Source organism: Pinus tabuliformis, chromosome 1_1 (genome assembly GCF_031772625.1).
Source record: "Pinus tabuliformis cultivar Carrire ecotype Pingquan chromosome 1_1, CPIR1, whole genome shotgun sequence".
In the NCBI taxonomy this organism is placed as follows: Eukaryota; Viridiplantae; Streptophyta; class Pinopsida; order Pinales; family Pinaceae; genus Pinus; species Pinus tabuliformis.
Window position 1 is genome coordinate 569,271,244 of NC_142297.1, and position 15,403 is coordinate 569,286,646.

Genomic DNA, 15,403 nt, shown 5'->3' on the forward strand with positions numbered 1-15,403 from the left:
CTCTCCCCCTTTGACATCAATGGCAAGGGGCTACAAGATGCCTTTATCTCCCCATGCAATCACTTGGTTGTGAAGACCATAATCTAGCTATTGAGTTGTGCATTCTGCCTCGTGAACATCTCTTCCAGGACTGTCACTACTGCTACTCCATAAACTGGGCATATGTGATATGCTCCCCCTGAACATATATTGCCTCTGATTTGAATGCCTCCAGTATTGGACACCTTATGGATGTTGGTTGAGCACTCTGTCCACTAATGCATCTTCTGTATCAATTAAATATTGATAAGAATTAAACTTCTCATGGTATTGTTGTTGCTACAAATTCCAATCAATGATGATGTGTTTCTTCTTGGACTTCACTACTATTTTTGCTTCTGAGACTGTGCTTACTTTATTTTAGCATCTCCACTTCTTCCCTTGAGATCATATCTTTACAATAGGGACTGCTTCACAGCTAATACCAATTGCACCAAAAGAAATGATACAAATGGAACAATGTACCAGGAAAACTCTAATATTTATTTTCTCAAAAAGAAATGTCCATTTTCACACAAGGTTACTCAACATGAGCCCAACACAACCAATTGACATAGTGATACCAATTGAGAGTTAAGGGACATGAAAATATTACACCAATTGTGTTTCATGAACACACGACTTATATGCATAATCAAACTCACAACTTAAACGTAATAAGGGTATTTCACCAAAGATGCAAACCTTTCATTTTCTCAGCAACCTCCCTTTTTGAGGTTGCCCATTGTTGCCTGCTACTATGTTGGGTCCCTATAATACTAGTGATTACCCTATTACTATTGTATTTGTATCCCTTATTAATATTGTTGTGCCCCTATTTTCCCCATATTGTTATTACTGTGTCCCATAGAATCCCTCTATCGTTATTTTTGTGGCTTTATATTATTATTGTTAGGACGGCTGGGTTATATTGTGACTCCTTAGACTCCTATATATAGAAAGGAGGTTTTGTCATTTGAAACATCCAAGAATTGCTCATTTGTGTAATGTAAAGGAGGTTGCCCCCTCGAATAGGCTGAATTCTAAGGCGTTGATCTCTGTTTTCTATCTTTTTGTGTGCTGGTTTCATAACAGTTGGTATCAGAGCTTTGGATTCTAGGGTTTTGCTACTCCAAATAGGTCATCGTGGCATTTTCGCTATAACTTTTTTCTGCGATGTTTTAGAAGCTAAAAAAAAACCCATTTGAGAAGAAATCGCGCTGAATCTTGGATCCGAATTTCAGATCTTTTCGCGCTATATTTGGGGAGATATGATCTGAGGAAGTTGGTCTTTTTGCGGACTCCTAAATTACATTCTAAACAGGTGACCTGGGGAAAATCATCATAACTTTCTCCCTAAGCATCGGATTGAAATTTCATAAGAAGGTACAAAAAGAGGACGGACTATAGTTTCTTGTATATATTTTTCAAAACAAAAGGTCAAACCAGTGACTCGTGGCACGTCATACAAGTTCGCTCTACTGAACTAGTCTATAATCAGGTCATCTTTGGAGATTGTGCATAACTCTTCCTTGGAGAATCTAATTTGAATCAGACTGGTGGCATTGGAAAGAGGACATAGAGGGCTACTACAGATCGCAATTTCAGAACTGGATGATCTGAAATTGTATAGATACATCAGATTCAATATCAAGCTTCTACAAAGTGAAAAAAGGTGTGTACTTTTTTTAAATTTTTGCATAAGCTTGGTTTGAAAAATTAGTTTGAATCAGTAATTGATGCCCCAAGGAAAGAAAATGAAAACACCTAGTACACAACCTGAAAACTCTAGCATGACTCATGAAGAAGAGGAAGAAATGCAACATGATATATCAAAATTACGAGACCAAGTGCAACAAGTGTCACTTGCACAAAAAGCAATAGAATCTAAGATGGATGGTTTAAGGAAATATGTAGAAGCTAAGATGGATGGTTTAAAGAAAGGTGTAGAAGCTAAGATGGATTGTTTAAAGAAAGGTGTAGAAGCTAAGATGGATGGCATGGACACTAAAATTGATGGCATGATTGATAAGATGGAAGAATTGAAGATAAATATGAATAAGTTGCTACAAGAAATGGTCACTAATGGTGAAAGGGTAGTAAAGGAAACTCATGGTGAGAACAAAAGAAATGTTAATCATGATTCCATAGACTCTAATGTTGGATCGAAGACCCACCATATTCCAAAAATCGATATGAGGAAGTTTGATGGCAAGGATCCCGCAACATGGATATTACAAATGGAGCAATTTTTCGATCTCAATAATGTGCAAAACACACAAAAGGTACGTATTGCAACTTTATATTTGGAACCAAATCAATTTGTATGGTATCAATGGCTTTGCTCTCGTAAACAAATTATCACTTGGGCAATTTTTACGGAAGAATTGATAGCACATTATGAGGATACAAAAAGCAACACTTTTTTTAGCCAATTGATAAGTCTCAAACAAAAGGGTTCAATAATGGAGCACATTGAGGAGTTCCAAAAATTGAACATAAGGGTAAAAAATATTCCAGAGGAGCATAGGATTGATGTGTTCATAGGGACTTTAAAGGATAATATCCAACATGACGTTCGCCTTTGGGAACCTAATTCATTAGAGAAGGAATTCAGGTTAGCAAGAAAAATGGAAAGCAAAATTATGGCAACCAGGAAGCATACCACTCACAACTATAAGGATGGAAGTGTTGTTTCCCCTAGTCTTCCACAACCTATAAGGTTGACACCACAACAATTGGAAGAAAAAAGAGCAAAAGGGCCTTGTTACAGTTGTGATAGCAAATACACTAAAGGTTATAAGTGTGCTGCGAAGAAATTATTCTACATAGATTGTGAAGAGGAAGAAGAAAAGGAGCAAGAAAGGTCAAAAGAAGAGGATATACTCCAGGAACAAAGCCTAGATAAAGAAGAAATGAATCCGACCATATATTGTAATGCATTGGTGGGAATTACCACTCCTCAAACCATCAAGATAGAAGGACAAATCAAGAAGAAAAAGGTAATAGTGTTGATTGATTCAGGAAGCACCCACAATTTTATTCATTGTAAGGTAGCAAAAGAATTGAATTGCTTCTTAGATCCAGCACCAGAGTGTCAAGTGATGGTTGCAAATGGAGGAACAATAAATTGCTCTGGAAAGTGCCATAATATCAAGCTATCCATGGGAGAATATGTATTGACTAGCCCAATGCTTTCCATTCCAATGGGAGGTGCTGATGTTGTACTAGGAGTCCAATGGCTACAATCCTTGGGTACAATAGCTTTTAATTTTCAAGAACTTTTCATAAAATTTTCTGTGGAAGGAAAGGAATTTGAATTAAGGGGTATTGCAGGGAAACCGGGAAAGATAATCAGCTCTAACGGTATGACAAAGCTTCTAAAAAATGAACAAAGAGGTGTAATTGCACAATTATGTTCGCTAAATGTTTCCACATTGGAATCATCTATTTCTCCATATCTCCAAAAATTCTTGGACAATCATTCCAAGGTATTTGAGACTCCCAAAGGTCTCCCACCTATTCGTGATCATGATCATGCTATTCATCTGATTCCAGGAAATGTTCCTCCAAACATCAGGCCGTACAGATATCCCTATGCCCAAAAGAGTGAAATTGAACGTATGGTTGCAGAAATGCTAGAGGCTGGTATAATTCAACTGAGTCAAAGTTTTTTCTCTGCTCCAGTAGTATTGGTGCACAAGAAGGATGGATCATGGTGCATGTGTCCAGATTATAGGGAGCTCAACAAGCTCACTATTAAAGATAAGTTTCCCATTCCTGTCATTGATGAATTACTGGATGAATTGCATGGATCAATTTACTTCACCAAGTTGGATCTTCGTTCAGGATATCATCAAATCAGAATGAAGACAGAAGACATTCCGAAAACAGCATTTAGAACTCATGAGGGTCATTATGAATTTTTGGTCATGCCTTTTGGCCTTACCAATGCACCTTCAACATTTCAAGGTTTGATGAATTCCATTTTCAAACCATTCCTTAGAAAAATTGTGTTAGTATTTTTTGATGATATACTAATCTACACCAAGTCTTGGAAGGATCATGTTGAACATGTTGACAGGGTGCTACAATTATTGGAGGAGAAACAATTATATGCAAAAAGATCCAAATGTTTCTTTGGAGTACAAGAGGTGGAATATTTGGGTCATATTGTATCTCATGAAGGAGTTAAGGTAGACCCTAGCAAAATTAAAGCCATTAAGGAATGGAAAATCCCCACATCCATAAAGCATCTGCGAGGATTTCTCAGGTTAACAGGGTATTATCGCAAGTTTGTTAAGAATTATGGGAGAATAGTAGCACCTCTAACAACATTATTGAAGAAAGATGCATTTTCATGGACTCCAGAAGCAACAAAGGCCTTCGAACATCTTAAAGAGGCAATGTGCCAAACACCGGTCTTAGCTACACCAGACTTCACAAAAACCTTTATTGTGGAATGTGATGCTTCAGGAAATGGAATTGGTGCTGTTTTAATGCAAGATGAAAGACCCATTGCTTTTGAAAGTCGTCCAATCAAGGGAAAGTTTTTACACAAAGCTATTTATGAGAAGGAAATGTTGGCAATACTCCATGCACTTAAGAAATGGCGACCCTACCTAATGGGAAGACACTTCAAGGTAAAAACGGATCATGATAGCCTTAAATACTTTTTAGAACAAAGATTATCCTCTAAAGAGCAACAAAAGTGGGTCACAAAGATGTTGGGTTATGACTTTGAAATCATCTACAAAAAAGGGAAGCAAAATGTGGTGGCAGATGCACTCTCAAGGAAGGATGAGGATGTGGAAGCATTGTTGTGCGTCATTTCTATTATCCAACCAGATTGGATAAACGAAGCAAGGGAGGAATGGAAGAATGACAAAGAAGTGTGGGCACTTATTCGAAAGTTACAACAAGACTCCAGTACGTCTGATACATTTAGTTGGCAAAATGATTCGTTATGGTACAAAGATCGCTTATACCTCTGTAAGAATTCCCAGCTAAAACAAAAGATTCCATGGAATTGCACACTTCTCCCTTAGGAGGGCACTCAGGATTTTTAGAAACTTATCACAGGGTTAAGAAGGAATTTTTTTGGGAGGGCCTTAAATCAGATATTCAAAATTTTGTGGCGGAATGTTTGGTTTGCCAACAAAATAAAGTTGAAACAATTAAGACACCGGGTCTATTACAACCTTTATCCATTCCAAGCCAACATTGGGAGGAGGTTTCAATGGATTTTATCACAGGTTTACCCAAGTCTGAGGGAAAGAGTGTCATCATGGTGGTAGTTGACAGACTTACCAAGTATGCACACTTTTGTGCATTATCACATCCATTTAAAGCCAGTACAGTTTCTACTACATTTATGGAAACAATTCAAAAGCTACATGGAAACCCAAAGATTATTGTAAGTGACAAAGATCCCATTTTCACTGGAAATTTTTGGACAGAATTATTTTCTTGTCTTGGTACTTAGTTAGCTCATAGCTCATCTTATCATCCTCAACCTGATGGGCAAACTGAGATAGTAAACAAATTTTTGGAAGGATATCTTCATTGCTTTGTATCTGATAAACAGACACAATGGGTCAAATGGTTGCCTCTGGCTGAATGGTGGTATAACACTTCCTTCCATACAGCAACAAAAATGACCCCATTTATGGCACTTTATGGATATCAACCACCATCCATCACATCATATTTAAGAGAAAATTCTAAGGTTCAAGCAGTGGAACATCACATCGAACATCAACAACAAGTCCTCCAACTCTTAAAGGATAACCTCGTGTTGGCACAGAATATAATGAAATAACAAGCAGATCAACATCACAACGAAAGAAGTTTTGATGTAGGTGATTGGGTATTCCTACGACTACAACCATATAATCAAATGTCCCTCAAGCAAGCTAAGAAGGATAATAAATTATCACCAAAGTATTATGGTCCATACAAGGTGTTGCAAAAGATTAGTACTATGGCATACAAATTGGAGCTTCTTGCAGCTTCTCGATTGCACCTAGTTTTCCATGTTTCATGTTTAAAGAATGTTATAGGCGACAAGCTCCCAGTTCAAACAATATTGCTAGAACTTGAAGAGGAAGGAAAAATTATATTGGAACCAGAAGCAGTCACAGAAACAAGAACTCGACAGTTACGAAATCGATCAATTTCGGAGTATCTTATCAAGTGGAAGAACTTATCCGCTGAAGATTCCACATGGGAGGATGGGAATTTTATACAGAGGCATCCAGAACTACTCAAGCGTTGAGGACAACACTTTTTTGAAGGAGAGGGGCATGTTGGGTCCCTATAATACTAGTGATTACCCCATTACTATTGTAGTTGTATCCCTTATTAATATTTTTGTGCCCCTATTGTCCCCATATTGTTATTACTATGCCCCATAGAATCCCTCTATTGTTATTTTTGTGGCTTTATATTATTATTGTTAGGTCGACTGGGTTATACTGTGACTCCTTAGACTCCTATATATAGAAAGGAGGTTTTTTCATTTGAATCATCCAAGAATTGCTCATTTGTGTAATGTAAAGGAGGTTGCCCCCTTGAAGAGGTTGAATTCTAAGGCATTGATCTCTCTTTTCTATCTTTTTGTGAGCTGGTTTCATAACATATTACTTATCAAATCATCTCCCCCTAAGCCAATGTTCTTTGGTCTCCTACAACAGCTTTCTCGCCTCTGCATGGTGACTGGTCCTGTGGACTCGACTTGACTATGAGCTTCCTGTCATTCCACTACATCCCATCTTCTTCCACAACATAATATATTGTTGTGTACTTCTCATGATGGATGCATTCCTCCTTTTCAATGTTGATACATTCAAAATAAACCATTTTATTCTTGTAATCAGCAATAAAACACAACCATACCTTCACAATCAGATGCACCTTTCTGTTCATTCTTCTTGGCTTCCTGCATTTGACTTATTTGGCCTCCCTTGAGGCCCTTCTCTTCCTTCACTGAAGAGAAACAAAGGATCTACTCCCCTTTAGCAGATCATCCTCCTTCTTCCTCCAGAACTTCAACAATCGAGTTCTTACAGAAGCATTACCATCTTTCTTCTTCTTTGCCCTTGTTTGGGTCTTCTCTTGATAGTGCATCAATAGAGGAAACTTCTCTTTCACCTCCTCTTTCTTCACCCAAATGCATTTGAATCGTTTCTTCCTTACAGAGGGGTCTGCTACAAGAGTAGGAGGATCATTCTTTTGATTTATTGCTCCTATATTCACCTTTCCTTATTGACATAGAGTATTGAAGACAAGTTTGTATCTATCAACTCCATTCTTTATCCTTGTCTTCAAATCCCAAGCTGTTGCATTCACATGCATATGCTGAGAAGCATTCCATTTCTTCTCATTTATGCAGCCATCTATCTTGTGCCATATATTTCCATAGTTGTAGCATCCAACACGGCTTAAGACCAGGGCAAAGGAGTTACTGTTCTTGACAACATTCTTGCCAAAACTCCTTTCATGGCCAACATGCCTTCTCCTAGCATTTTTGTGCATTCTAGGGTTGTCACTACCCAACACATCTTGTTCTCTTTCATGCCATCTACATTCTATGGCTTTATGTCCAAAATTATTGCAAGAAAAAAATATCCATGACAAGGCTTTTGATGAAATAGGTTACCTTTTATTTGTAGGCTTTGTCCTTGAGTAGGAAAGGACCTATGTTGGCTCTTCATGTGCCTTCTATGATAGTTTGCATTATCATCATGCACTCTTCCTTGCAATTTCCTTGCCCTCTTCTGCTGCACTTCATGTTGTTGCTTCTTAGCCTTCTGCTTTTGTCTTTATTTATTTTGATGTTGTTTCTTTCCTTGCTGCTGCTCCTGTCCCGCAACCTTTATTTGTTTGTTGTTGTTGGGACCTTGGACTCCCTTTACCTGGGAAGTTAACCCTTCAACCTTCACCATATTGGAGCTAGGTTTTTCTTTGAAACAAAAACCAACCTTGATGAGCGAGCATCCTTTCTTAACAAGAATCTCATCCAAGGCCTTTGTGCTCCCCTCAAGCTTCTAATATTGAGACAACTCTATTTTTTACTTTTCTAAGTCATGTATCAATGAGACTACCTCATTTTGTAGTCTCCCACAGTAAGCTTCCTTCTCACCCAACTGATTGGTTAAATTTCCATTCAGTCTGCTAGCCTCTTCTTGTTGAGAATTTAGATCAACTAATGTTTTTCTCAACCTTCCATTATCAAGCTCATAAATTTTTAGTTGCTCCTCTTACTTGATATTTTCCTCTGATAGATCCTTGATCTCCTTTAGATTGAAGATCAACTTCTTTCTAAAAAGGATCCTTTCATTTAGATTCTTTTCTTCACTATCAAAGGTGATAACTGAGTTATCACAGAGCTCTAACCCCATCTTTGTGTCCATGGAGTCTTCCATAGGTCTAAGGTTTATTCCTTCATCATCACTACCTGAGGTATTCTCATTTACTCCTATGGATGAGCACACCAAGAATATCTCTTCATCTTTAGAGGATCCCTAATTTTCTATTTCTACTAAAATGGGTCCATCTTCATTAAAACTACTAGATGCACAACTCTCTCTATCTTCAAGAGAGTCACATGAACATCTATATAATGAAAGACCTATTTATTTACACTTATCACACGGGAATAACTTACCTTCTAAGCAGAAAGGTCTCCCTTCTGAGACTTCTTCATCACCACTAGGAGTGTGATGAGAAACAACTTCTCCAAGTTCTGGTTCATTTCTTAAGTAGTAGGGCTCCTCAACCTCTCCTTGAGCCACAAGGTTGTCTCCATCATACATACATGCAATTTGTCCAGTACTTCCATTGCTGACACACAATGCCTCATTATATCAACATCTGACTTAGCTAGCCCTTTCATGATGACCTCCTTGGATTTTTCATTATGCTCATTCTTTTATCTATACACTACAAAGATATACATATCATCATCCAAGGACATCAAATAGGCTTCCATTCTAAGCTTCCAGATTTCATACCAAAGCTCATGGCATGATCTATAGAAGAATGGATCTCCTTCTTTTGTTAGCCAAGGTCTATTATCCATTGTTTCCCTTTGATCTACCTTCTAGCGATTAAGTTATTCCTGAAGGAACGTGGCTATGATACCAATTGTTGGAAACAATGATAACACTGACAGGGGCATGAATCAGTATTAAGGCTAATTTTAATTTTTTTATGCCAATTTCTTTTCTTATTCAAATTTGGCAACCATCCATATAATTAGCAACAACACATAATATGGCAACAATATAAAATCAACATACAAGCATACACACCATGAGCATCATACACATGAGACACAAGGTTTTATGTGGAAACCCTTTCGAGAAAAAACCACCAAAGCTTGTTGTTGTTGTTGATGTAAATAAGAGAACCTACTCTATTACATCAATCTATTTTCTGAGAATACACTCACAAGAAGCACTGACTCCCTTTGATTGTTTGCTATCACCCACTAGCAGGAAGCACCAACTCCCTCTTTTTGTAGAGACCTGTCCTACTTCCAAGAAGCACCATGTGAAGAACCAACTTCACGGATTTGTTGCAATCACCAACTTGCAACTCCTTGGATTTATACAAGCACCAACTTGCAGGAGGCACCAACCCCCAAGCCTTCTCAATCACCCACTAGAGATGGAAGCACCAACTTCCTATATGTAGGCTCCAACCCACACTCAAATAGAAACTCAATGTTCTCTGTATTTGGCAGCCACTCTGCCTGATATCATATATGTTCTCTACTCACTTTGCTTGCCTTGCAACAACACACTGATCTGCTCAACAACAGACACTCTTCACAGTCCACGCAAATCTCTGTTCTATGCTCTTCATTAGCATACAATCAACTCTCGACCTCTTTCTCTCCATAACACACAGAGCTCTCGAGCTTCTTTCTCTACACATGAACCTTCGACCTTTCTCACACAACACATGCACCTTTGGCCTTTCTCAAAGCACGCATGCAACTTCTGCCTTTCTTACACAACGCACAAGAAACTTTCAGCCTTTTCTCACAGTAGAACATTTCTTAGGTCTTACCTTTGCATAGGCACTCTCAACCTCTCTCTATAGAATAGGCTCTCACTCAGCCTTACACAACAGTGCACACACTCAAATATTTTCTGCAAGATTTTGATGGGATCTCCTGCCCCCTCGTCTTTCTTCTCGTCCGCCATGGGAGGCCGTCGGGATTTGCGAGGCTGGTCTTGCAAAGGTTCAACCAGTTCAAGCGCTAACTCCTTATATCCCGACCTTGTTGGGGACATGCAAAGAAAAACAGAGAAAAAGCAGACCGCTTTGATACCACTGATCCGGATTTAAACAGGAACACAACAAATTACAGAGATAACCATATACACAAAGATGCAGCGGAAATAATACTTCATTTCATTAATGGAAAATACTGAAATATGCTTACAATCAGAAATGGAAATAAACTAGCTAGGGCGATGGTAGCTTATCTCTGAGAAGAGATGTGATGGCTACATGCCTCTGAACTGTCTTACAATGAGGCTCGAAGGCCTATTTATTGTTGAGAAACAATGGAAAACCCTTAACATTCCAAAACCTAACCCTAGGAGATGAAACGCCAAACTGTGGGCCCCGTTTGGGGGTACGTTGGTACATCAACTTCCCGGGGTCGTAACTTTGGCATATGATCTCCGTTTGATGCGTACAATAGCTCATTAGAAAGATCTATCTGAGCACTATCATTGTTGGAACGGGCAACATGTCCATTCCATGGACTCAGGTTTCCCCCGGATTCCCCAAAAAACGTCGTTTAGGGCCTCAAAACGGCTCCGGAAGTTCAGGACCCGAAAAACTGCTAAAAATAGTAAGTTGTGCTACAATCAAGGAAACTGAAAATGCTGAGAAAGACAATGGTGGGGGTCCAGGTGGACTTGGCAGGTGGCCACCAATATCCACCTGGATCATTCCTCCCCCCTTAGGAAGCAATGGTCCCCATTGCGTTGAGCTCCTCCATGAGATGAGGAAACTTCTGCTGAACTTGTTCCCTGGTGAGCCACTTGCCCTGCTGAAGGAGTTGGCCTGCTTTGACAACTCGATACAGTTGGATATTCTGTTGGCGAGTGTTCTTGATCTGTGTGTCCATGATCTGATCAGTTGCAGCTTGTTCCATGCAATCTGGATTTAATTCTGTGGGTTTGAGCTGTTCTGCAATGTCGGATGTGTCTAGCAATGGTGGAAAGTATGGCCGAAGGCGGTCCACATTGAACACTGGGTGCAGGCCAAGGAATGGGGGAATGCTGAGCTCAAATGCAATGTCTCCCATAGCCTTAGTAATGGTATAAGGACCATATCGGAGTGGTCTCAATTTCCGATAGGCTCCAGTAAGGCGTTCCTTTTGCAAATGCAACCAGACTTTGTCGCCCACCTGAAACTTTTGTGGCACCCGATGTTGATCATGTCGCTGCTTGTACTTGGCATTTGATTTCTCAAGAATGTCATGGACCTGCTGGCGAATATGTTGGATGCGCTCAATGAAGCTGGTGGCCTTATCTGTTTCGGACTGGACATGAGCTGAATTCATGTGAGTAGCTGCAAGTGGCATGGCCACATCAATGGGGCATAGTGGCTGGAATCCCAAACCCACCTGAAAAGGGCTATGGCCAGTGGAGCTGTGAAGAGCTCGGTTGTAGCTGTGCTGAACATAGGGGAGGCTCTCGTCCCATGTGCGGGGATGCTTTGAGTTATACATGCGCAGAATGTGCACAATCATCCTATTGACAACCTCTGTCTCGCCATCAGTTTGAGGATGTAAGGCTGTGGACTTCGTGAGTTTGGTGTCCAGCATTGACCAGAGACTGGACCAAAATGTGCTGAGAAACCGACTGTCCCGATCTGAGATGATAGACTGTGGGATCCCAAAGTGTACCCACACTCGTTCAAAGAAGAGTTTAGCAGTGGCTTCTGTTGTGATATTCTTCTTGCAGGCCACCATAATGGCCATCTTCGAGAACCTGTCGACGACCACAAAAACACAGTCATTTCCATGCTTAGTGGAAGGAAGGCCTGACATGTAATCCATGGAGATGGATTCCCAAGGTTGACTAGGGGTAGGCAACGGGGTATAGAGGCCGTGCTTCTTAATGGTCGGTTTGGCAATGGCACAGGCAGTACATGATTGGATGTACTTCCCAACATCCTGTCGAAGATTCGGCCAATAGAAATAATTTTGCAGTACTGCCACTATTTTCTCGACCCCGAAATGCCCAGCAGCCCGACTGTAGTGTGCTTCCCAAATCATCTTGGCACGCTCGCTTGAAGGAACACAAAGGTGACCGAGGTGGCATAATAGGGCATCTTGGAGGTGAAAATCTGCAACCTGCCGACCCTCCAAGGGTGTCTGGTATGTGTGGCCGAATTCTGGGTCGCTTTTGTAGAGAAGTGGCCAATCAGAAGTCTCGTGCCCGCAAGAGTTGAGCACGGTGGTTAGCGCCATGATCGGTGGTCGACTGAGGCAATCTGCAACATTATTGGTGCTGCCCTTTTTATACTTGATATTCAAGTGAAACTGTTGCAGGTATGTAGACCACTTCTGATGGCGATCATTCTGCAATTTCCCTTGGGTCTGTATGAACTGCATGAGGTCGGTGGTCTGTGTGGATGACCGTTTCCTTCCCCAAAATGTAATGCTTCCATTGTCGGCAGGCCTGTACAATGGAATACATCTCTTTATCATAAGTGGGGTACTTCCGGACTGTGTCTGAAAGTGTTTCACTGTGATATGCCACTGGATGTCCATGTTGAGTAAGGACTGCCCCAATAGCATAGTTAGAGGCATCTGTCTCGACCTCAAATGGTTGTTGTAAATCTGGTAACGCGAGCACTGGTGCCATGCAGAGGCGATCCTTCAACTCCCTGAATGCCTTCTATTGAGATTCAGACCAAAAGAATTTTGCTTTCGCCCCACCCTTGGTGACTTGACTCAAGGGCCAAGAAATATGAGAAAACCCCAACACAAACCTGCGGTAGAAGTTGGCAAGACCTAGAAAGCTGCGGAGCTCTGTTAGAGTGGTTGGAGAGGGCCAATCCCGAATGACTTGGATCTTGGCTGGATCGACATGCACCCCCTGTTCATCAATGATGTATCCCAGATATTGAACCTGGGTCATGCCAAAAGTGCATTTCTCCAAATTGGCACATAGCTTGTGTTGCCGCAATGTTTGGAGAACCTGTCGGATGTGGTGGAGGTGCTCTTCCCAACTCTGGCTGAAGATCAGAATGTCATCCAAGTATACTACTACAAAGGAGTTGGTGAATGGCCGCAAGATGTCATCCATTAGCCTCATAAAGATTGCAGGAGCATTCGTCAATCCGAAAGGCATGACCAACCATTCGAAGAGGCCCTCCTTGGATTTGAAGGCAGTCTTCCACACATCGGAGGGTTCGATTGGTACCTGGTGATATCCCGACTTCAGGTCGATCTTGCTGAAATATTTCGCCCCCTTTAGTTGGTCTAGGAGGTCATCAATTCGCGGGATCGGGTACCTATTACGGACAGTGATCTTGTTCAGCGCCCGATAGTCAATACAGAGTCTCCACGTCCCATCCTTCTTCTGTACCAACACGATCGGGCTCCCACAGGGTGATGAACTCGGACGGATGTGACCTTTCTGCAGGAGCTCCTGAATCTGCCTCTTGATTTCATCGTTCTTCAGAACAGAGCGCCGATAAATTGGTCCATTGGGTAGCGGTGCACCTGGGGTCAGATCGATGGAGTGCTTGACTTGACAGTGCAGAGGAACCCCTGCCGGGGAGGTGAAGATGTCCTCGTACTCCTCCACAATCTTGTCCATCTGTAGTTGTCTTGTAGAGGGGCCCCATTTGGAGGCCGCGGCCACTGTCTTCTTCTTTCCTTGAGGGTGTATCATCAGGAAAACAAATTTCCTGGTTTTGGAAATGATCTTACTGCATTGTTTTGCAGTAATCAAAGAGAGGGCAGCAGGTGGTGCTACCTCTGGTATCCTGAAAAACTTATTTCCCAATGTAATAATAACAGCACGGGGCCTTGATTCATACACAGCATGTCGCTTCCACAAGTATGGTTGTCCTAGTAATACATCACAAACTTCAAGGGGAGCAATGTCACACAATACCTCATCCATGAAGGGCTTGATGTTGTATGGAAGGCGACACTGCTGGCTCACGCGAAGATCTCGTCCTTGGTGAAGCCACCCAATGGTGTATGGTTGTGGATGTGCTGTGGTCGGTAAGCCCAACCGCTTCACGACCTCTGCCGAAATGAGGTTCTTTTGACTCCTGCTATCAACAATGAACTATATCGGGGAGCCCTTTACCCACATCTGGGAGTGGAAGAGACGCTCCTCCTCCTCTGGATCTTCGGGTTCATTTTTCTGGATCTTTGCGGTAGCAACAGTGGCGCTGGGGTCCGCATCGATGATCTGCTTCCCTTTTTCATACCCCTTATCGGGTTCTGATTCAGAGTCGGAACATGCATCTGATTCTGAAACCTTTAGCTCAGCCACTAGTGACTGCTTGGCCCGACACTCACTTGTGTTGTGAGTGGAGCTCTTATGGAACTCGCACCATTTTCCAGTGTCCTTCCTCGGCTTCGCAGCGCTGTTCTTTGCTTGCAGCTTCGGCTGGTTGTCTTGGGCTGTCCCGCCTTGGCTTTGTCCTTTGTTTTGTGGTTTAGGGGCACCTTTCCCCTGCTTTGGATTCGCAGATCCAAAGTCTCGCTTCTTTTGTTTAAACTTCTGCTCGACCTTGACGGCATACCGGTATGCTGCGCCGAGCGAGGGGATGTTTAGGAATTGTATTTCTTCCTGGATGTACTTGTGCAGGCAGCCACGATATTTGAGTATCAAATGTTGCTCTGAATCCTTGATACCCAAATTTGTGCGAAGGGTATGGAAAAGGTTGGTGAACTCAGGCACGTCTTGGTCCCTTCCCTGCCGCAGCATGGTCCACTTTATGTATTCATCCTCATAGCTCCCGACAGGGTAGTACTGCTCCTTGATGGCATCCCGGAACGAATCCCAGGTGGGTGCGGCTGAAAATAGTGAGCCAGTACTTTCATCCTTCTGCTCGCAGTAGGTTTCCCCCCAGTCCTTGACGTGGGGGGCTGCTTTGAGGAGAGCAAAAACAATCTTTTCCCGACTCGAAAATTCATGAACAGAAAAATAACCCTCTAGCAGATTTAACCATTTATCTACAGCATCTGCGTCTATCTGACCCTCGAATATGGGGATTTCAAAATTAACTTGTACCTTAAAGGGTGTGGCGTTTCCAGAGTAGCTGCTGGAAGCCGATGCGTTGCTTCTGGGTAGCCGCTGAAGGATCTGGGCAAAGTTGTCCATCA